Below are 21,634 nucleotides of genomic sequence, written 5' to 3' on the forward strand. Positions count from 1 at the left end.
TTTATTTATTTGACAGAGAGAGAGACACAGCGAGAGAGGGAACACAGCAGGGGGAGTGGGAGAGGGAGAAGCAGGCTTCCCGTGGAGAAGGGAGCCCGATGCAGGGCTCGATCCCAGGGCCCTGGGCGAAGGCAGATGCTTTACGACTGAGCCACCCAGGCACCCCGTGTGATGATTTTTCTAATGAGCTCTCCTCAGCTATTTATCTCACAGTCACTTTTTAAGAATTTGGAATAAATATTTATCTTTCATCAAAATATCCCCTTAAACATATGGTCAGCTCTTTCTTCCTATTTATCTACATCATTTTGCAGCATGTAATATTCAAGAACATTCCAGTATCTGGTATGAGCATGAATGGTAGACCTTCAAATAACCTTTCTGTACCTCAAAGATTGGGTCAAAGAGTACAGGCTTGTCTTTCCTTTCTATTCTCCCTGCCCCCAACTTAGTTGGGGGTCTCACCACATTCACCTGGGCTTTTTATAATTTCCAGATTTCAACTCTGATCATGATATTCCCTGTCAAACCCTCACTCACTGTGGTTTTATAGTGGAGACATTCAATAAATAAGAGTTGAAACAAAAGAAGGTTCAATATAAAATTAAACAGAAGTATATCTTCCATTGTCATGTGAATAATGCCATTTTCCAAATCAATGAAAGAATATAACATTTGAAGGCATATTTTATCTATGTAGTCGCTTCCAAAAAATACTGTAGTCAATGGTTAAATGTGTGTATTTAAAGAGAAGTTATGTTTTTCTTTAAAAAAAAAAGATTTTTTATTTTTTATTTGACAGACAGAGAGAGAGCACAAGCAGGGGGAGCAGCAGGCAGAGGGAGAGGGAGAAGCAGGCTCCCTGTTCAGCCGGGAGCCCAATGTGGGGCTCCATTCCAGGATCCCGGGATCATGATCTGAGCTGAAGACAGATGCTTAACCGTCTGAGCCACCCAGGCATCCAGTTATGTTTTTCTTAAAAGATTTATTTATTTATTTAGAGAGACAACATGCAAGCAGGGGGAGAAGCAGAGAGAATCCCAAGCAGACTCCATACTGAGCGCAGAGTCCGACTCGGGGCTCGATCTCACAACCCTGAAATCATGACCTGAGCCAAAATCAAGAGTCGGACACTTAACCAACTGAGCCACCCAGGTGCCCCAGAGAAGTTATATTTTCTTTTTTAAGATTTTATTTATTTGAGAGAGAGTGAGACAGATCACAGAGGGAGAGGAGAGGGAGAAGCAGACTTGCCACTGAGTGGAAAGCCAGATGTGGGGCTCTATCCCAGGACCTTGGGATCATGACCTGAGCAGAAGGCAGACACTTAACCACCTGAGCCACCCAGACACCCCAGAAGTTATGTTTTTATTGCAAGTTTATATTTAATTCAACAAGGATTTACTAAATGTCTACTATTGTGTCTCTGCTATTTGTTGCAGAAAAATGCAAAGAAATATACAATACAAATAAGATCACTAATACTTATCACATAGACAGAATTATATATATATGAATGTGAATATATATTATTCATTCATTCATATATATGAATGTGATATGAATATATCATAAACTTCCATAATTTTAAATGAATATACATATATTCATTTCACAGAAGAGGTCCAGATATCCAGATAAAGTACGATAGGAATGAGTCAAAAAGAGGGAAATAGCACATCTAGATTGGGAGGGGATAGAATAAAATCTTATAAAGTGGCTGTTGTTTGAGTCTTCAGTGATGGATAAGATTTGATAGGCACAGGGGCCCCTCGGTGGCCCAGTCAGTTAAGCATCCGTCTTCAGCCTAGGTCATGATCTCTGGGTCTTGGGATCGAGTCCTGCATCGGGCTCCCTGCTTGTCAGGGAGTCTGCTTCTCCCCCCTCAGCCCCTCCTCCAGCTTGTGCTCTCTCTCTCTCCCTCATATAAATAAATAAAATCTTCAACAACAACAACAAAAGATTTGGTAGGCAGGGATTGAGGGGAAAAGATGGTAGGAAGGGAGACATTCCAGGCATGAGTACAGCTAAGGAGAAGGGAACAGAACTTGTTGAGGTGGATTGGCTCAGAATTGGATTAATCTGTAAGTTAAAAAAAAAAAAAATTGATCACAGTGGCTGAAACACATGAGGGTTTATTTGTCTCATGTAATGAGAAGTCCAAAGGTAGGCGGTTGCTGGTGTTGGTTTAGGAGCTCAAGAATGTCAGGGCTGTTTGTAATTCTCTTGACCTTTCCCTCATGGTCCCAAGATGTCTGCTGGAACTTTAAGCATCACGTTCAAATACCAGGCAGTGGGTAGAAGGGAGGGTCAAAGGCAAAAAGGGCTTCCCAGAAGCCCCACCCCAAGACTTCCCCTTGTATCTCACTGCCCACCTCTGTTTGCAAGACACTAGGAAGCAGAGATATTTTTAGCCAGCTCATTATTATAGCGAAGAGGCAGGGAAGAACAGAGAGTGGAGAGGCAGTTAGCAGTCTGGGCAACCAAACAGAAGTCAAGTTTGGCTTAAGCATACAGAGTGGAGATACCATTTCTTAAATATGAGCCAACTGATTTGGAAAGAAAGAATACGCATTTCTCATGCCTGGCATCTTTCTTCTCTGCCGTTTCCCACTTACTTGCCTAGAATGAAATCAATGACAAGGGTGCAGGGCGCTATAGGAGCACAAAGGAGGAGCACCTTCAGCCGCTCAGGGAAGACTGTACTAAGCTTGGTGGATGGATGTGGTCTAAGGCTGGTGGGTGAGGGCTATCTTGGGCAAAAGCCTAGAGGTAAGAAGAAGATCGAGAGTTCTGGGAAATGCAATTATTTCACGCTAGCTGGTGCAGAGTGCAATATGGACATGGCGAGAAAGGAAGATGGAGAGGTAGGTAGGAGCCAGATCATGAAAATTTGTAGGCCGTGCTAAAGGGTTTGGGCTATATCACTGGATTTTTTCTTTAAAAAGCAATAAAGATATTTTCTTGATTACTTACTGAATCTCTGTTGTCTTTCCCAATAAATTTCATAAGGGCATCTTGTTCATCTTGTTCATTACTGTCTTCCTAGAGCCTAGCACTCTGCCTGGGCCCTGAGGCCTACCCAATGAATCTACGTTTTTCATGGAATGGAATGTGAAAACCATTAGGCCAACTGTCCAATGAACTCTTTGTCACTGCAACTCTCCTTTCAGCTGAGGTCCCGTAAACCACACCTATGTTGGTCCAGGTGCTTCAAGAAGCAGGCAAAAAGATAGGATTAAAAGCATAAGAGATTTGGAGTGCCTGGGTGGCTCAGTTGGTTGAGGGACTGACTCTTGATTTTGGCTCAGGTCGTGATCTCCATGCTCAGCACGGAGTCTGCTTGGAATTCTCTCTCTCCCTCTCCTTCTGCTCCTCCCCTCGCTTGTACAGTCTCTCTCTATTCTCTAAATAAATAAGTAAATAAAATCTTTTAAATAAGCATAAGAAATTTATTAGGGGCAACCTCCATGATAGAAAATGGAAGGCAGGGGGAGAGTCTGGGAGCGCTACCAGTATGTACTGCAATGCAAAGCAGGTCTGACCTTGAGTGAAGAAGAGAGGGAAGGAAGGAAGGAAGGAAGGAAGGAAGGAAGGAAGGAAGGAAGGAAGGAAGGAAGGAAAGAAGGAAGGAAGGAAGGAAAGAAGGGAGGGACGGAGGGAGGGAGGGAGGGAAGGAGGTAGGTCAGAGGGAAGTGTTTTAGCCATCATGGCGTCTTTAGACAAAGTCAACAGTCAAAGGAGCCCAGTGTCTCCCAAGAACAGGCCTGTCTAGTACCCCTGCTGTGCCCATTCCCTGCACAGGAGTAGCCTGTAGGAAGTGTGGCCTCAATGCAAATGCAGTGATGATTTCGGAGCACAGCAGCAGCTTGGTCCCTCTCCCAGCAGTGAGAGATCTAGAAGCACATTCTTATGGCTGCCATGCCTGCCCGCCCCGGTACTGTCAGCAGGGCTCCCGTCCTGCTTTGTGTCTTCCCCCATATTCTAGTTACTATCTAGAATATAGGTAGTATACCCATATATTGTTTTTACCTCCATCCCTGTCTTCAAGTCCTACTTTATACCCTTCCTCCACAAACTCAGCCATAGATGTCTTCTGGGACCGAGGTCTCCTTTGTTCTCCAGGTCCTTTTATGGATTAGGAATCTGAACCCTGAACCAGAGCCCTCATGGCTAGCTCCTCTAGTCCCAAGGGGCAACCCCGGCCATCCACCTGCTTGCCGCCTGCCTTCACCATAAGATACATTTAAGGATAAAATTCTATCTTATTAGCTAATCACAACATCCTGGCTTCCTGGAACCCCAGTAGTCAGATATAGATGTTCTGCTGGCCATCCGTTTGGTTCTGGTGCCGTGTACTTATGTACACCCATTATCCTCATGCTCTAGAGGGAACATAGGAGATTTCATAATTTAACACAAGAAATAAGTGGCAAGGCTGGGGTTTCAACCAGGACTGTTGGTTTTAAAATGTACGTTCTCAACTGCTCTCCTTCTCAGAATGGGCCACCCTGTATTATGACTGTCTGTTTACTTATTCATCCATCCCCTCCCTCAAGATGAGAGTTTCCTGAGGGTGGGGCCAAGGCGCTGATATTCTAATAGGCATTTAAGAAGTGTTTCTGGAAAAAAAAAAAAAAGAAGTGTTTCTGGAGTAAAAGAATAAAGGAAGGATTGAATGAACAAAATGAAAGTTTTCAGAACCAAGTGGAGGTCACTCTAGTCTGGCCCCCAGTTCGGCAGCTTCCGGCGGCTTTGCGGGCCTACCAGGTTCTGATCCTATGACTGTATAGGTCTCCACGTGCAACCACTTGATGACCCCAGGACAGCATTGACCCCAACACCCGAGCTGCTTGCTGACCCAGGAAAGAACTTGCATAGCCGAAGCTCTGGAAATGCGAGAAATAGGACGCTTTCTGCCCACTAAGGAAGAAAAAGCCAAACAAGGGTAAATTCTATGAGATGCTTCATCTGGGTGAGTTGGGGGTTGCACAAGGGGCCTGGCATGGTCATACTGCCTGGAGGCAGCTCCCAGTGTCTCCAGACAGAAAAGGAAATGACAACAGCTTTTGACGAGAATAGAAGGACAAATAAAGATCTTATTGAAAAGCAGGTAAATTGGCTGGGCTCGGGTAGCCTGCAATGACTCAGAGCTGGCAAGGGGCCTGTCTGGCAGCCCACCTCTCCCTCGCAGCCGGGCTCATTGGATTCCACGTTGCTCCCTTACCCCGGACCCTCGTGTGCAGCCCGGGCTCGGGACGGAGCCTGCACGTGAAGGACCTCTTTGTTCTGCAACTCTCTCCTCTACGTAGGCCATGTGGCCTTGGGAAGCAGGGATGACCTGATGGCAAAAGAAGGCTTTGGTTCTGTACATCTTTAATAAGTTCATGAAAACCCAGTGGAAATCAATGCAGCACCCTGCCTATCTGAAAGCGCCTTTCCCTCTGCACATCACGGCTTTCCCAACATAAATAATCTGTGCTGGGAAGGAATCTTTGAGATATTTATGAAGCTCAGAGAGAGAAAAAAAAAAGATCACCTAGAACCTATCCTCATTCGGATAGGGGGGATGAAGTTACAGTAAAGACTTAGAAGTAAAGAACATGGTTTCTGTATTATTATTTTAATACAAGTTGTATGTACTTAAGGTATGTGACACGATGTGTTGGTACACATATAGAGTGAAATGATTACTATGGTCAAGCTAATTACAAGAACATGGTTTCTGGGTCTGATAGCTCTTCAATCAGAATAACAGCTTTGGGGGTACCTGGGTGGCTCAGTTGTTTAAGTGTCTGCCTTTGGCTCAAGTCACAATCCCAGGACCCTGGGATTGAGTCCCGCATCGGCTTCCCTGCTCAGCATGAGTCTGCTTCTCCCTCTCCTGCTCCCCCTGTTTGTGTTCCCTCTCTCTCTCTCTCTCTCTCTCTGTCAAATAAATAAAATCTTAAAAACAAAAACCAGAATAACAGCTTTGTCACCTACTAGCTGTGGAACTCTGGGCAAGCCACTTCATCTCTCCAATTCCTCGGTCTCCTCATGTCTAAAGTGGGGTTGGGGGCACCTGGGTGGCTCAGTTGGTTAAGCAACTGCCTTTTGCTCAGGTCATGATCCTGGAGTCCCAGGATTGAGTCCTGCATCGGGCTCCCTGCTCAGCGGGGAGTCTGCTTCTCCATCTGACCCTCCCCCCTCTCGTGCTCTCTCTCTCTCTCTCATTCTCTCTCTCAAATAAATAAAATCTTTAAAAAATTTTAAATAAATAAAAAATAATTAAAATAAAATAAAATAAAATGGGGTTGGGCCAGATATTGAGATCTTGTATGTTAAGTGTATCTCAGTATCCTGACACGCAGTAAGCATCTGGTAAGTTTTTGTTAGAAGAATTAACTAGTCCTACGTGCACAGGATGGACTCCTAGCGGGGACACAGGGGCAAACCATCTGTATTCTCCCATCTGTATTCTGCACAACTCTGAGGAGAATTGGTTAGTCAGTCAACGTGCACTATGGGGCAGTGTGGGTGGGAGGGCGAGGGGGAAACAGGTAGAAAAGAAATATCAGGCGCTGTGTGTTCTCGGAGAGGCTTTTAAAGGCTGAGCACTGCCACGCAAGACTTTCTTATTTCTTAGAACCAATTGCCTGATCCTTTGCTGTTATTTCCATTTGGGCTGCTACCAGAGCCTGTCTTTCCCAGACATGCTCCCCATCTGGAAAACAGCAGTAGACATCTTGTGTATTGCAAAATTCTTCTACTTCAGTGGCAAGAACTTCTTAGGATGTAAATTCTCTTAGGACCTGCAATTATAGGTTCAGAAAACTAGACAAAAAAAAAAAACTGGCTATAATAAGAACTACTATTTATTGATTGCTTACTATGTGCCAGGCTCCTGCTCAATTCTTTACATATATTATTTCACCCAATCTTCATGTTCTCATCACTTTCCATATGAGGACAGTTAGGCTCAGAGAGGGGACTTCTCTAAGGACATCACATGGCTAGGAAGTGGAGCCAAGGTTCCCATTCACGGAGGTCTGACGTCAACTGCATGCTCTCGTCTAAAAAGTCTTTGTTATTATTGCAATGTTGAGACATAAACAAAAGTAGATAAGGTAGTATCATGAATCCCATGTGCCCATCACCCAGCTTCAACAATTGGACAATTTTGTTTCATCCATACCCCATCCAGCCACCATCTACCACACACACACACACACACAGAATTTCATATTTTCATTTGTAAATATTTCAATGCAGGTCTTCAAAAGAATTGGACTCTCACATAACACCTATAATAATCATTTCTTAGCCTCATCAAATATCCAGTCCATGTTCATATTTCCCCAGCTGTCTCATATTTTTTCCTTTTTTTTCCCACAGCAGTTTCATGATTCAAACAAGGTCTAGCTCATATAATAGCATTTGGTTAATATGTCTCTGAAGTCTCTTTTCATCTATAGAGTTCTTCTCTTTTTTTTTTTTCTTGCCACTTGTAAAAAGAAATTGAAAGCCTGTGCTCTTAACCACATAATACGGCATCTTATTTCCATTTTAAAAGTTATGCCTTGGGAGGGGATGCCCTCCTCCCAAACATATTTCTTGTATTTAAGTATGACTCCCTATTTTCCTGTGGAATAGGAGGTAATCAAACATTAAAAGTGGATCTTAGAAATGTTTCAGTGTTCATTGGAAACACTGAACATTCAAAAACACCACTTTGTTTTGTAGGTGTTTATTACATGACATGGCTTGAGGGCAGAAAAAAACAGCTCTTGAAAAATAACTCCTGGTGGCGCCTGGGTGGCTCAGTCGTTAAGCGTCTGCCTTCGGCTCAGGTCATGATCCCGGAGTCCTGGGATCGAGCCCCACATCGGGCTCCCTGCTCTGCGGGAAGCCTGCTTCTCCCTCTCCCACTCCCCCTGCTTGTGTTCTCTCTCTCGCTGTGTATCTCCCTCTGTCAAATAAATAAACAAAATCTTTAAAAAAAAAAAAAAAAAAAAAAAAAGAAAAATAACTCCTATCCCACCTCCCACACCTGGTGTCTTTAAGAAGTAACCCTTGCCAGTCATTTTCAAATGTCAGGCTCTGACAGCTTAGATAGAAGGTAGGATACAAGTGAGAGAGGAAAAGCCTGAGAAGATCTAGCCTGCAGATGACCCTGAAGTGTAGCGAATTGAAGCCAGCCGACTGTGTACGAGGGGCAGGGAAACGGGAGGAACCAGAGACCCATTCAGGGGCGCTCTGCTCTCAGTGATAGGGATCTACTTCAGAGTTTTGCTGTTGGCTCTGGATTATAAATCTGAATGATATCAAAAATATTTCAGGGGGTGCCTGGGTGGCTCAGTCGGTTAAGCGTCTCTTGATTTCAGCTCAGGTCATGATCTCAGGGCGCTGGGATCGAGCCTGGCATCGGGCTCTGAACTCAGCGGGGAGTCTGCTTCTCTCCCCGCCCCCGCCTGTTCATGCGCTATCAAATAAAAATAAATAAATAAAAAATATTCCAGAAGTGGAATGCTGTACTGGGGAGGCTGACTTTCTCATCAGCGGCTAAATGGAGGCACTCACATATAGTGTATTAGTTTCAGAGGTTGAGTTCAGTGATTCATCAGTTGCATATCACACCCAGTGCCCATTCCACCAAGCGCCTTCCCTAATGCCCATCACCCAGCTACCCCATCCCTCCCCCAGCAACCCTCAGTTTGTTCTCTATAGTTAAGAGTCTCTTGTGGTTGGCCTCCCTCTCTGATTTTGTCTTTTATTTTTCCTTCCCTTCCCCTATGATCCTCTGTTTTGTTTCTTAGATTTCACATGAGTGAAATCATATAATTGTCTTTCTCTGTTTGACTTCTTTCATTTAGCATAATACCTCTAGTTCCACCCACATTGTTGCAAATGACAAGATTTCATCCTTTCTGATGGCTGAGTAATATTCCATTGTGTATGTATACCACATCTTCTTTATCCATTCAGCTGTTGATGGACATCTGGGCTCTTTCCATAGTTTGGCTATTGTGGACATTGCTGCTATAAACATTGGGGTGCAGGTGCCCCTTTGGATCACTAGGTTTGTATCTTTGGGGTAAATACCCAGTAGTACAATTGCTGGGTCCTAGGGTAGCTCTATTTTCAACTTTTTGAGGAACCTCCGTACTGTTTTCCAGAGTGGCTGCACCAGCCTGCATTCCCACCAACAGTGTGAGAGGGTTCCCCTTTCTCCACATCCTCGCCAACACTTGGAGTTTCCTGACTTGTTAAGATTTTTATTTTTATTATTAAAGCCCCAGTGTAACATGGCAACAAACACACAAAGCAAGTCGATGAGTTTTTAGTTTCCTTTTTCTGGGACAAAACATCATGGCAATGAAAACACCCCCGGAACATTTCTGAGCAAACCTGAGGTTCACAGGACAACCGGCCCCAGCAGTGAACAAAAGCACGCCACGGCTAAAGGCATTTTCTTTGAAAAGCCTAACCCGGTCCCACAGTCTCGAGGCTTGCTCGCTCCCTCGCTCGCTCGTGATTTCCCACTTCAGTGTGTTGAACCTGAACAGTGTGGCTGAACTTTTCCATTCCGACTGGAGCTTCCTCGGGCCAGAGACAAAGGCAAGCCAGTTCTGAGCTGGAGATTCAAATAAACACATCACGGGCCAGCTGCAAACGGCAAAGCAAACGAGGCAGCTACCGGACTAACCCGGCTCCCCGAGGCCCTCTCCCCGAATGCCCTAGAGGCCAAGAGTGAGGCAGCCTCTTCCTTTCTGGAACACAGTGCCTGGTGAACAACTGGCAGGAGGAAGCCCTGGGACTCCCTTTGAACGCCTGCTTTTCCCTGCACGGTCACGGCCGAGGGGAGCAGAGGAAGTGTTGAAAAAGCTAAAGCAATGTGGCTCTCGTTGTTTTTGACAGGGCTGTCACACAGAAGGGTAATTTTTCAAAGTGAACACCGAGACTTGCATTCTTCCTATAAACAAGACCCATTTCCCCAACCACTCTTGTTAAAGAACTGGAAGAGACATCAGAGATTGTGAACGGGAGGGGACTGACAGGCGCATTAACAACGGCTCCCAAGTCCCTTCCTTGTCTGCGCTATTTCCTCGGGTCCCCAGGGGCAGGGGAGCTTGCGGTAGCAAGAGAAGGCCCAGCTGTGGAAATGGAGTGAGTCAGGACTCCATAGACTGTGATTAGTTTTTTTTTACCCCTGCTTAACTAGAGTAAACAAAAAAAATGGCAACTCCGTAGGAGACGCGGAGGGTCTCTGGTCTTTAAAGCTGCTCAAATGAAGGGATAAAGACGTTGGCACTGTGTCAGCCTGGTCAGAGAAGAGTCTCGTGGTTTTTAAGGCTGGGAGGGGTGCCGGGGATGTTGTCCAACCCTCCCCCTTTCAAAGGGAGGGCAAGGGGCCGTGACTTGCCCAGGGAGACACAGCAAGTGAATGGCTGAACTCTTGCTCAAGTAAACTACACCATCCTGGGGGTAAGGTGAGCGATGGACTGTCAACGTCCACACAGCTTCTTCTTCCCACAAGCGGGCTCTCAAATCCCTCACCATTCACGTGTCCTCCTCCCACCACTATCCAGTCTCCTCTTCAGGGCTCCCATTCCAGCTCTGCTAGTCTTTCCACCGCTGTATCCACTGCCAAGTCTTCAAAGAAGAAAGGGTTCTTTCGTCCACTGGTGTTACGGGTGTTTTGTTATGTTCTCCAAAGCTGTGTGATTCTTCCCGTATAGAGCTCCCTTAAGCATGGAACCTGGGAGAACTTTCCTGAGGCTGGGCCAAAGAGGAAGGGTTGACAAATTACAACTTGTGGGCCAAGTCCGGCCCGCTGTCTGTTTTTGTATGGCACATGGTCTAAAAATGTTTTCCTTTTTGAGGTAAAAACACATGACATAAAATTTACCATCCTAAACATTTTTAAGTGTACAGCTCAGTAGTATTAAGTATATTTACACTGTTGTGCTACAGATCTCCAGAACGTTTTCATCTTGAAAAACTAAACTCTATACCCATTAAACAACTCTCCTTTTCCCCTTTCCCTCAGCTCCCGGTAACCACCATTCTACTTGCTATTTGTATGAATTTGACTACTTTACATTCCTGATATAGATGGACTCGTAAACTGGCTTTTGGGGACTCATTTATTTCGATTAGCATAATGTCTTCAAGGTTTATCCATGTTGTAGCATGTGACAGGAGTCCCTTCCTTTCAAAGGCTGAATAATATTCCATTAGGGAGGACTGTGGGCCACCAGGGTCAGTGAAGCTCTCAAGATGGCTGGGTGAGGGGCGCCTGGGTGGCTGAGTCGTTGAGCGTCTGCCTTCGGCTCAGGTCATGATCCCAGGGTCCTGGGGTCCCGCATCGGGCTCCCTACTCAGAGGGAAGCCTGCTTCTCCCTCTCCCACTCCCCCTGCTTGTGTTCCCTCTCTCGCTGTGTCTCTCTCTGTCAAAAAAATAAAAATCTTAAAAAAAAGAAAGAAAGATGGGTGGGTGAAAACTTGCTCTAAAAGCCGTTGACTTGGTAGCTTTTGCAGAGATCATAAGGCCCCAAACCAGAAGGCCATTTCTAACTCCCTGAAATCCTAGAATGAACCCCTCACCTCCACACTGGCCACTCTCCCTGGGAATCCACCTGCTAGTGACTGGGCTTACTACAAGGCCAATGTGGCAAAGGCTGGCTTGGTAGAGGACTTTGAGAAGAAGTTCAATGCCCTGAAGTTTCCTGTGCCGGAGGATAAACATACTGTTCAGGTGGATGCCAAAGAAAAAGAAAATGTGAAAAGTTGTGCTGAGTGTTTGTCTCTCTCAAGGGCCGGGATTGAGGAATGTGAAAAAGAGCTGGAGAAGATGCAGAACATAATTCCATTTGATCAGATGACCATTGAGCACCTGAATGAAGTCTTCCCAGAAACCAAATTAGACAAGAGAAGTATCCCTGTCGGCCTCACAAGCCAATCAAAAATTTGTAAACTTGAGTTGGGGAGAAAGCCCTGGCCCTCATATTATAAATGCTGGACATTCAAAATAATTATATGGTAAAAAAAAAAAAAATATTCCATTGTAGGTGTATATATATACCACGTGATAATTATCCATTCATCCATCCACGGACGTTTGGGTTGCTCCCACCACTTGGCTATTATGAATAATGCTATGAACATGGGTGTGCAGCTGTCTCTTCGAGACTCTGCTTTCCATTCTTTTGGGAATATACCCAGAAGTGGCATTGCCAGATCATAGGGTAGTTCTATTTTGAAATTTTGGAGGAACCACATACTGTTTTCCAGATTGCTTGTATCATTTTACAGTCTCGTCAACCGTGCACAAGGGTTTCTCCACATCCTTGTCAACATTTGTCATTTCCTAGTTTTTCTTTTTTGATAGTATCCGTCCTGAGAGGTATGAGATGACATCTCACTGTGGCTTTGATTTGCCTTTATCTAATGGTTAGTGAGGTTATATGTCTTTTTATATGCTTGGTGGCCTTTTGTACATCATCTTGGGAGAAATGTCTGCTCAAGGACTTTGACCATTTTTTAAATCAGGCTATTCTGTTTTTGTTGTTGTTTCCTTGTTGGAGTTCTTTACCTATTCTGGATATTAACCCCTTATCAGATATAGTGATTTAGAAATGTTTTCTCCCATTTCATAGGCTGCCTTTTCGCTCTGTTGATTGTGCCCTTTGATGTACAGAAATTTTTTAGTTTGATGTAGTCCCATTTGTCCATTTTTTTTCTTTTGTTGCCTGTGCTTTTAGGGTCATATCCAAGAAATCATTGTCAACTCCAACATCATGAAGCTTTCCCCTTATGTTTTCTTCTAGTAAGATTTTTAACATTTTTAAATGATTGGGGGAAAAAAATCAAAACAATAAAAATATTTCCTGACTTGTGAAAATCATATGGATTCAAATTTCAATGCCCATAAAGTTTTATTAGAACAGAGCCAAATACATTCATTTATACATCATCTATGGTTGTTTTTGAGCTGTAACCACAGAGCTGAGTAGTTGCAACAGAGACCAAATGTGGTTCTCTCATGTCTTTGTACTACTGCTTAGAGTACTATAAATCACAGCAACACATTTACAACTCTACAGCATTTAAAGTGTCATGTGTAACTCCATACTGCACCTTTTTTTTTTTTTTTAAATTACCAGGGCATACCCATTATGTCAAAACAAGAAAAGGAAAATGGATTTTGATTGCCGTACTTTTAAGGCACACCGGAGTGGGGATTACTTAGTTATCCAATTAGATGGTGTATTAGCTCAAGCTGCCATAACAAAACACCATAGGCTGTGTGGCTTAAACAACAGAAATTAATTTCTCACAGTTCTGAAGGCTGGAAAGTCCAAGATCAAGGTACAGGCAGGGCCAGTCTCTGGTGTGAGCTCTCTCCTTGAGCTGTAGATGGTCTTTCCTCTGTGTGTACGTGTGGGGCGAGAGAGCGCTCTCACTCTCCTTATAAGGCCATCTTAGAACTCTATAGAATTAGGACCTCACCTTTATGATCTTACTTAACCTTAAGTGCCTCCTAAAAGCCCTATCTCCAAATACAATCACATTAGGGGTTAGAGCATCAACATTTGAATTTAGGGGCAACACGATACAGTTGAAAGCAGAGAGCAAAATACCGTATTTACCATGCATTGAAACGATAGCTGTGTTAAAAGAATACCACATATGTCAGCATTACCAGACCAAGCACTCATCACAATATTCCCAACCCACAGGAAAGCAATGGTCAGAAAAACTGGAACATTTAAAATGGAATATCTCATCACAGCAGAATTTCTTCACAAAACTAAACAATAAAACTGAGCCTGTCACCAAAGGAAGTTTCCAAGTGGCTCACTTCTTAGCCAAGCAAAGAAAGCCATTTACTGATGGTGGGTTAATTAAACATGTTTGATTGCAGCAGTTAAAGAAATGTGTCCAGAGAAAATAAATTTGTTTCAAGCTATTAGCCTTTTGGTGAGAACAGTTGTTCGAAGAGTTGAGGATCGTGAGAGCAACATCAGTAGTCAATTAAAAACAAGCAAATGATTGTGAGTGCTTTTGCTTGGGTCTTGATGACTTGACAGATGTTATCAATGCTTCCTAATTGTTTATTTGAGGCGGCAGTACTAAGTTTGAAGTGATCAAAAAATTAGCCCTTACGAATGGTCTGTGTGGACCAGTTACGGGAGAGTGTGTTTTCAACATTGAGAAAACACTCATTCAGTACAACTTGAGGTAGAAATATGCGAAGATGTGTTACAACTGATGGTGATAATCTGTGTGGGACAGAAAAAGGCCTAGGGGAACAAATTCACAAAACGTGTGAAAACGTAAGATGTCTACAGTCTATGGTTATTCATCAAATTATTCATCAGCACGTACTTGCAGAAAATAATTGAGTCCATCCTGTGTTATTGAACCACTAGTACGCTCTCCTGGACTTAACCACTGACAGTTCTGTGAGTTTTATTTCAAGAATAGAAACTGAGGAGTGCCTGGATGGCTCAGTCGGTTAAGCGTCTGCCTTTGGGTCAGGTCATGATCCCAGGACGAGTTCCACATCGGTCTCCTTGCTCAGCAGGGAGTCTGCTTCTCCCTTTGCCCTCTGCCCCTCCCCTTGCTTGTGCTCTCTCACTCATTCTCTCCTTCTCTCTCTCAAATAAATAAATAAAATCTTTAAAAAAAAAAGAAACTGAATATCCTGATTTGCTGGATGCTGCTGAAGTTTGATGGCTTAGCAGTGCTAAAGTTTTATTGAGATTTTTTGAGCTCCAAAAAATCTAAGAGTGGATTTTTTTCTGAATGAGAAGATCTGCCCTTAATTGCTATTATTAATTAGTAAATGTGTGGAATTTGTTCTTTTTTAAAAAAAAAAATTTTATTTATTTATTTTTGAGAGAGAGAGACAGCACGCGTGTGCGTGAGCATGAACAGGGGGAGGGGCAGAGGGAGAAGCTGACTCCTCGCTGAGCAGGTAGACCAATGTGGAGCTTGATCCCAGGACTCTGGAATCATGGCCTGAGCTGAAGGCAGACGCTTAACTGACTGAGCCACCCAGGCGTCCTGTTCTCTTTTGTTATATAAACACCTACATGATATCCTCAATTTGACCTCTCGGTACCCAAAGCTCTCAACATTTACTATCTGGCCAACACGGAAAAACTTGCCAACCCCTCCATAGGCATCTGAGTGATAGCCACCCGGGGTTTTACTGGAAAACAGTCCAATCAAAACCAATGTCTGTGACAAGGCTCCTCAACCCTATTCTACTTTGGGGTTCCCAGGTCATTCTTAGCACTACTCACTACATTCCCTAAGGTGGGAGCAGCGAATGCCCCATTCCTTTGAGGGTCTTACTGTTTGTGGCACAGGAACCTGCTGTCAGCCAAAAAGTCAGCTTCGGTTTTATTCCCAAGAGGCCTGATAGGTACTAATTTGAATCAACATCAATCCAGATTTTCCGAGGCTAGATCTGTGGTTCAGGGGTCCTCACTAGAGAAACAGAGCCCCAGCTTCCTGTCACACAACCAGACACCTTGCTACCACCTTCTGCTACTGTCACCAGCTTATTACTATATCGAGTTACACGGATATAAAGAATCCCCATAAAAAAACAATCACCCAGTGATGAACTGGAAAAGGCAAGGTCTAGAGAGCTCTTAGACTGTAGCCTCCAGTTTCTCTTTGTTTATAAGAGCAGTGATTTAGAAATTGCAGATGTGCTGAGTTACTAAATACTCTTTGGGGGAGTATAAACTTACTAATTCAGCAGTATCTAATTCAGTAACTATGTTAGTCTAAGACCACTTTGGTGAAAGTGAGTTTTAGTGGACCTAGAAAGGGCAAATAATTTGCTTTTATAAGCATAAGACACTTACCGTGACGGAAACACTGGGTATGTATGTAGCAAATTGCTTTACATCCTTCATGCTTATGGAAGATCTACATGTCCTTATTCTAGTATCTGCATTCATGGCGAAAAGAGAGAAATCTATGCTACCAGATGGATATTAAACCAAAGATGAAGCTTAGAAGTAATCTGTGACCAGGAAATGAAAGGCAGAGAATTAGTCTCCAGGGTGCATATTATTGTTGTTGAAGAAAACCAAAACAAAAAACTTCCCAAACAAAAATCCACAGATATCTTTTTCTTCTTTCGCAAAACATAGACTCACTGGTTGAGAATTTATGGCTTAGTACTTGTAGGGATAGTTGTTTATTTTTATTAGCCTTCTATAGTGGTCATTAAACTGACCCTTGATGGGGTTAGTCATTTTCAAATTATCCAAGCTTTTTGAAAAGTCGTTTCACTCCCCAGCCCAACCCCCACAAGCCTTCCCAAGAGAACACCTGTTTCATTAAGAGATGTTTTATTTTTGTATCCTTCATTTGGACTCCCCCTGTTTTAATTACTAATGACCCTCCAACATCCATGTTGACTTCTAGATAAAGTGAGTTTATTTTCCGGAAAATCTAAATGAAGCCAAATATGTGAGGAGCATGCCAACTTGTTGTTACCAAGATGTGAGTGCACTCTTTTAGCTTGTTTATATAGCGCCTTTAGTGGGGGGGGGGACCCAAATTCCTCAGGCAGTGGTTAATCTGATGACCTTCTGAGTCACCGAGGTATCAATAGCCTATCTGATCCACAAATACGTTTAGAAGCAAAGAACTAGGTCAAAGATAAACTGAGGCGTATCATTAGAAGTTTCAGGACGGCTGGGTGGCTCAGTTGGTTAAGCATCTGCATTCCGCTCAGGTCATGATCCCGGGGTCCTGGGATCAAGTCCCATGTCTGGCTCCTTGCGCAGCCAGGAGCCTGCTTCTCCCTCTGCCTGCCGCTCCCCCTGCTTCTGCGCTCTGACAAATAAAGTCTTTAAAAAAAGAAGAATTTTAGGAGTTTTATGTAAGCAAAAATGGATTCAAATTAGACGGCACCAAGCTGAAAGTGGTTCGGAGTGCTCTCCAGACAGAAGCCAGGGCAAAGACTTCCACAGAGTAAAGGTGGGAGCAAAGAAGGAAATGATTTGATTGGCTATAGCTTAAGCATTGCCTTAGTTGGAGACACCTAGGTGGCTGGTTGTAACTGGTTATCTTTAGGTTTTGATTTCTTAATCTTGAGGCATTCACATGCTTAAGGTCTGGTTTGCTTACATCAGCCTTGAAGGGATTAGAACCACCTCGGTCTAATGGCCTCATTTAATTCAATACAACTGATCATCCATAACTCATGTATTGCTTTCTAATTTTTTATAAAGAATTTCAAGTTGAAATTTAACCACCATGTAAGGATTTTAGTCATTTTTTCCCAAAACATCCTTTTAAAAAAGTACACTTCCTGATGTAAACCACACAGATGGGGTTGGTTTGGCACATCTCAGGCTGGGTGGACACAATCCAAAAATAGAGCCAAATTTCTTCAAAGACTGTTCAATTAAAGTAGTTTCTACATTAGCAATAAGCCCAGTTTTCCATTGCATACCACATTAATTTAAAAACAAAGCAATAGGCTCAGTCAATATTTCCTTGGTTTTGAAGCGTCCCTCCATTTTTTTTATAAGTGTAGGAATGGCCTATACCTAAAATCATGACCTTCATTTTCGCTGACAATATCTAAGTGGGGAACAACCCTGTATTAATTTCCTATGGCAGCTGTAACAAATTATCACAAACTTGGTGGCTTAAAACAATGCACACTTACTCTTCTACAGTTTTGGAAACCAGAAATCCAAAATCCGTTTCACTGGGCTGAAATCAAGGCATCAGTGGGGCCATGTCCCCTGGAACCTCTGCGGGGGGAGAATGTTTTCTTGCCTTTTCCAGCTTCTAGAGCTGCACTCCTTGGTTTGTGTCCCTTTCCTCCACTTAAAATGACTGCAGCATAGCCTTTTCATCTCCTCCCTCCCTCCCTCTCTCTCTCTCTCCCCATTCTCTGCTGAGATTGTCACACTTCCTTTTCTTTTTTTAATTTTTTAAAAAGACTTTATTTGAGAGAGAGAGAGAGAGAGAGAGAGAATGAGCGGGGGGAGGGACAGAGGGAGAGGGAGAAGCAGACTCCCCACTGAGCAGAGAGCCCGACACGGGGCTCATCCCAGGACCCTGAGATCATGACCTGAGCCGAAGGCAGGCGCTTAACTGACTGAGCCACCTAGGCGCCCCATCACACTACCTTTTCTTTCTGTGTCAAATCTCTTTTTGCTTCCTTTTATAAGGATACATGTAATTGCATCTAGGGCCCACCTGGATAATCCCTATTACTCCCCCATCTCAAGGGCCTTAATTTAATCACACCTGCACAGTCTCTTATGCCCTATGAGGTAACATTCACAGGTTCCAGAGATTAGGACCTGGATAATTCAGGGGGGCCATTATTCAGCCCACCACAGACTCCAAATTTGCAGGTCCACATTTAGTTTACAACCTGTAGGCCTCCGATGACTAAGTGTGGAGTTATTTCTAGGGCTCCAAAGATTGTATGTAAGTAAATAATAGCTTACCTGTATAACTAGTACCACTTACAAATTCATGTCCATGCCATTGTTATTAATAAAATAGAAAATGCTTTCAAAACGAGATCTAAGGGGCCTCCTTTGACAAGTTATTTCTAAATAAAATACTTTTTGCATAGCCTTCATCCCTTTTGACAAAAAACTATCCTTACAGAATAATCTATATCTTTATAAAGTACATATGTTATAAAGAATGGATTTAAATCAGAGCATCTGCCATGTAATGAGTTGAATAAATGTTAGCAATTATTAATGTGTTGGGTGTTCTGCCGCCTGAATGGAAGTATTCCAAGACCAGAAATCTAATAACAGTAGGCTTGTCTCACTTTGCAGGAAAAAGAAAGCAAAAAAGATGGAATTCAATCACTTTTTGGGGGGCTCAAAATTTTTGTTTAATACTTCGATACCTGTCCCTGCTAGACTGTTAGTGAATGCTAACAGATGACGGAAGAAGCAGCCAAAGAATACTAGGGGGGAAACCGGGAATCAGCCAATCATGTTTAGTTCAAGTCTGTTTTGGTTAAACGTGTTCAGGGCTGTGCCTTTATGTTGTATACCCAAACCACAGAAGTTTCTTTGCCGCTGAAATTGTTCCTCATTTATATGAATCAATCAAATACATCAATATTTTATAGCGGTCTTCAAAGAGCACCGTAACTTGCAGGTACACCAGCATCTGAACAAGTTCAAGGGTTGTTAATGGAAAACATTCTCTATTATAAAGGAGCTCACCTTCACGAGGGGCAAAAACTGTGGTTCTCAACCATGGCTGCATGATAAGATCTCCCGGGGAGCTTTTAAAAATCGCAAACTAAACCCAACTTAATACAAATATCTAGCGTGCTGCCGGGGTGTCCGTATTTTTAAAGCTCCCCAGGTCATTCCGCTGGGCAGCTGCGGTTGAGAACTCTGGATGAAAAGAGTATAGGACACAGAGACCAATACAAATAATGAGGTCTGAAGTTCCATGGTCATGATCAGGAATGGGACGGGAATTCAGACAAGAGAGGGTCTCGATGAGTAAAGGGAGGAGGAGATGGAAAATGAACTGAGCCTGAAAAGTGGGCAGCAAAGAGGCAAAGGGCCTAAGAGAGGGTGACAGGCATGGGAAGGGTCAAAAAATTTCCAGGATAAGGGCAAATGGAAAAAGCTGAAAATTTGCACTATGGGATTAGGAAAAACTGGTGGTGAAGGGAAGATGTTCTCTGGCCCATTTTCCCCTTGGATTTTCCCCCTCGCTACACCCAGGCCTTAAACATTGCTACATAATTAAACAACAGAATGCATTATTGAGGGAGACTCACACTTAACAAAGGGATCAAGATGAGCAGAATACAAAAACACCTAGTAGAAATGTGTCCAGACGCAGCATCTTTGAATCAAAGGGCAAATTTACCGCCCGAATAGATAGGCGTCTAAATCACATTATGTTTTTACAAGACCAGTTTCTATCTACAGATGCTATCCACGCACCTCTCCAACAACAGAAAACAAACCAAAATAGTACATTTAAGCAATGCAGGAAACTCTTTTGAAAAACTTCTAATTTACCTTTCTATAATCATTGCAACTTAATTCTGGCAAATGAAGCAACTTGAAACTTGCTTATCAAGCCTGGGACTTTTGGTCATTGATAACATGTGAGTTCTTTCAACTATGGGCGTATCATAATGACCCTATTGCACCTTGTCATGCAATGATTATAAATATTACATATTTATATATGTAGCTAATGCTTATATAGCCTTTACAATGCGCTGAGCACTCTTTTAAGTGCTTTATATATACTATCTTTTTTTAAGGATTTATTTATTTGAGAGAGAGGAGAGCCTGCACAAGAGAGAGGATGAGTGGGGGGAGGAGCAGAGGGAGAGGGAGAGAGAATCTCAAGCAGACTCCACACTGAGTGCGGAGTCCGACATAGGGCTTGGTCTCATGACCCAGAGATCACGACCTGAGCTGAAACGAAGAGTCGGACGCTTAACCAACTGCGCCACCCAGGTACCTCTATATATACTATCTTATTTACTCCTCACAAGAGCCTAATGAGGTGCATACTGTTTTTATTCCCATGTTACCGATGAGGTCATTGGGGTACAGAGAGGTTCAGCCACCAGCTACAGTTTACAGTTAGGTGGTAAAGCTGGAATTTGAACCAAGGTAGTCTGGCTCCAGAGCCCACACTTTTTAAAACATTTTGTTATCATGATTCTTATTTATAACATTGATGAATTTTCTTCATTTAAGTATTTCCTGGAGAGAACACCATTAAGCCCTTCCGTTGCTTTTATCAATTTTTCTATGCATTGAAGTTGAAATATGCAAAATGTTTCCATTTTCGCTTTTAATTTGCTTACATTATTTTTATCAGAATCAATCTTTATAAAGGTTATAATGAAATATATATATATATATATATATATATATAGTTTTACTTTTGTGACCATCTATACAGTCCAATTTGCCTGGGTCATATTTTGTAGATCTATATTTTGCAAGATTCCCTATTCAGTTTTCAGTTAATGACATATTTTTCTTAGTGTGTTTTTATCCATTTTCTTTTTTTTTTCTTAAAGATTTTATTTATTTGAGAGAGAGACTGAGAGAGAGAGCACATGAGAGGGGGGAGTGTCGGGAGGGTCAGAGGGAGAAGCAGACTCCCTGCCGAGCAGGGAGCCCGATGTGGGACTCGATCCAGGGACTCCAGGATCATGACCTGAGCCGAAGGCAGTCGCTTAACCAACTGAGCCACCCAGGCGCCCTTTTTACCCATTTTCTATTTTGTTTCCTTGACCTTGATAACTTCTACCAAGTCTAATTTATCAGTCAATTTTTACAGTTTTCTCAGTGAAAAGATACCATTCTTAGTTTTTCCTCTATAATAATTTTTTAATCAGATACAGTTATCTTTTTTCCCAGCCTTATTTTTGTGATTGTTTTATTATCAGTAATTGTTATTATGAATTGGATAAAAACAGGAAAGTTTTCTATTTATTTGTTATTTAATCCAGGAGAAATTATGAAATTAGATATTCCAGGAGTACTCTAAGGAGTAGTCTTTATTTTGGGCTTCATCATTCTCGAGGTCAAAATGACAAATTCACGATGTTCTGAATGGGTGAGAGTGGGAATTG

At 42.9% G+C, this 21,634-nt stretch overlaps 1 long non-coding RNA gene and 1 pseudogene across 1 annotated transcript in view; both read left to right on the top strand.

The window, feature by feature from the left end:
- The window catches only part of LOC118534338 (uncharacterized), a 173,070-nt gene that overhangs the window by 137,392 nt on the left and 14,044 nt on the right, over positions 1–21,634 (top strand). The gene's annotated exons all lie outside the window — the stretch shown is intronic.
- Positions 11,472–12,096, top strand: LOC118534487 (ATP synthase peripheral stalk subunit d, mitochondrial pseudogene; annotated as a pseudogene).

Source organism: Halichoerus grypus, chromosome X (genome assembly GCF_964656455.1).
Source record: "Halichoerus grypus chromosome X, mHalGry1.hap1.1, whole genome shotgun sequence".
NCBI classification, from domain to species: domain Eukaryota; kingdom Metazoa; phylum Chordata; class Mammalia; order Carnivora; family Phocidae; genus Halichoerus; species Halichoerus grypus.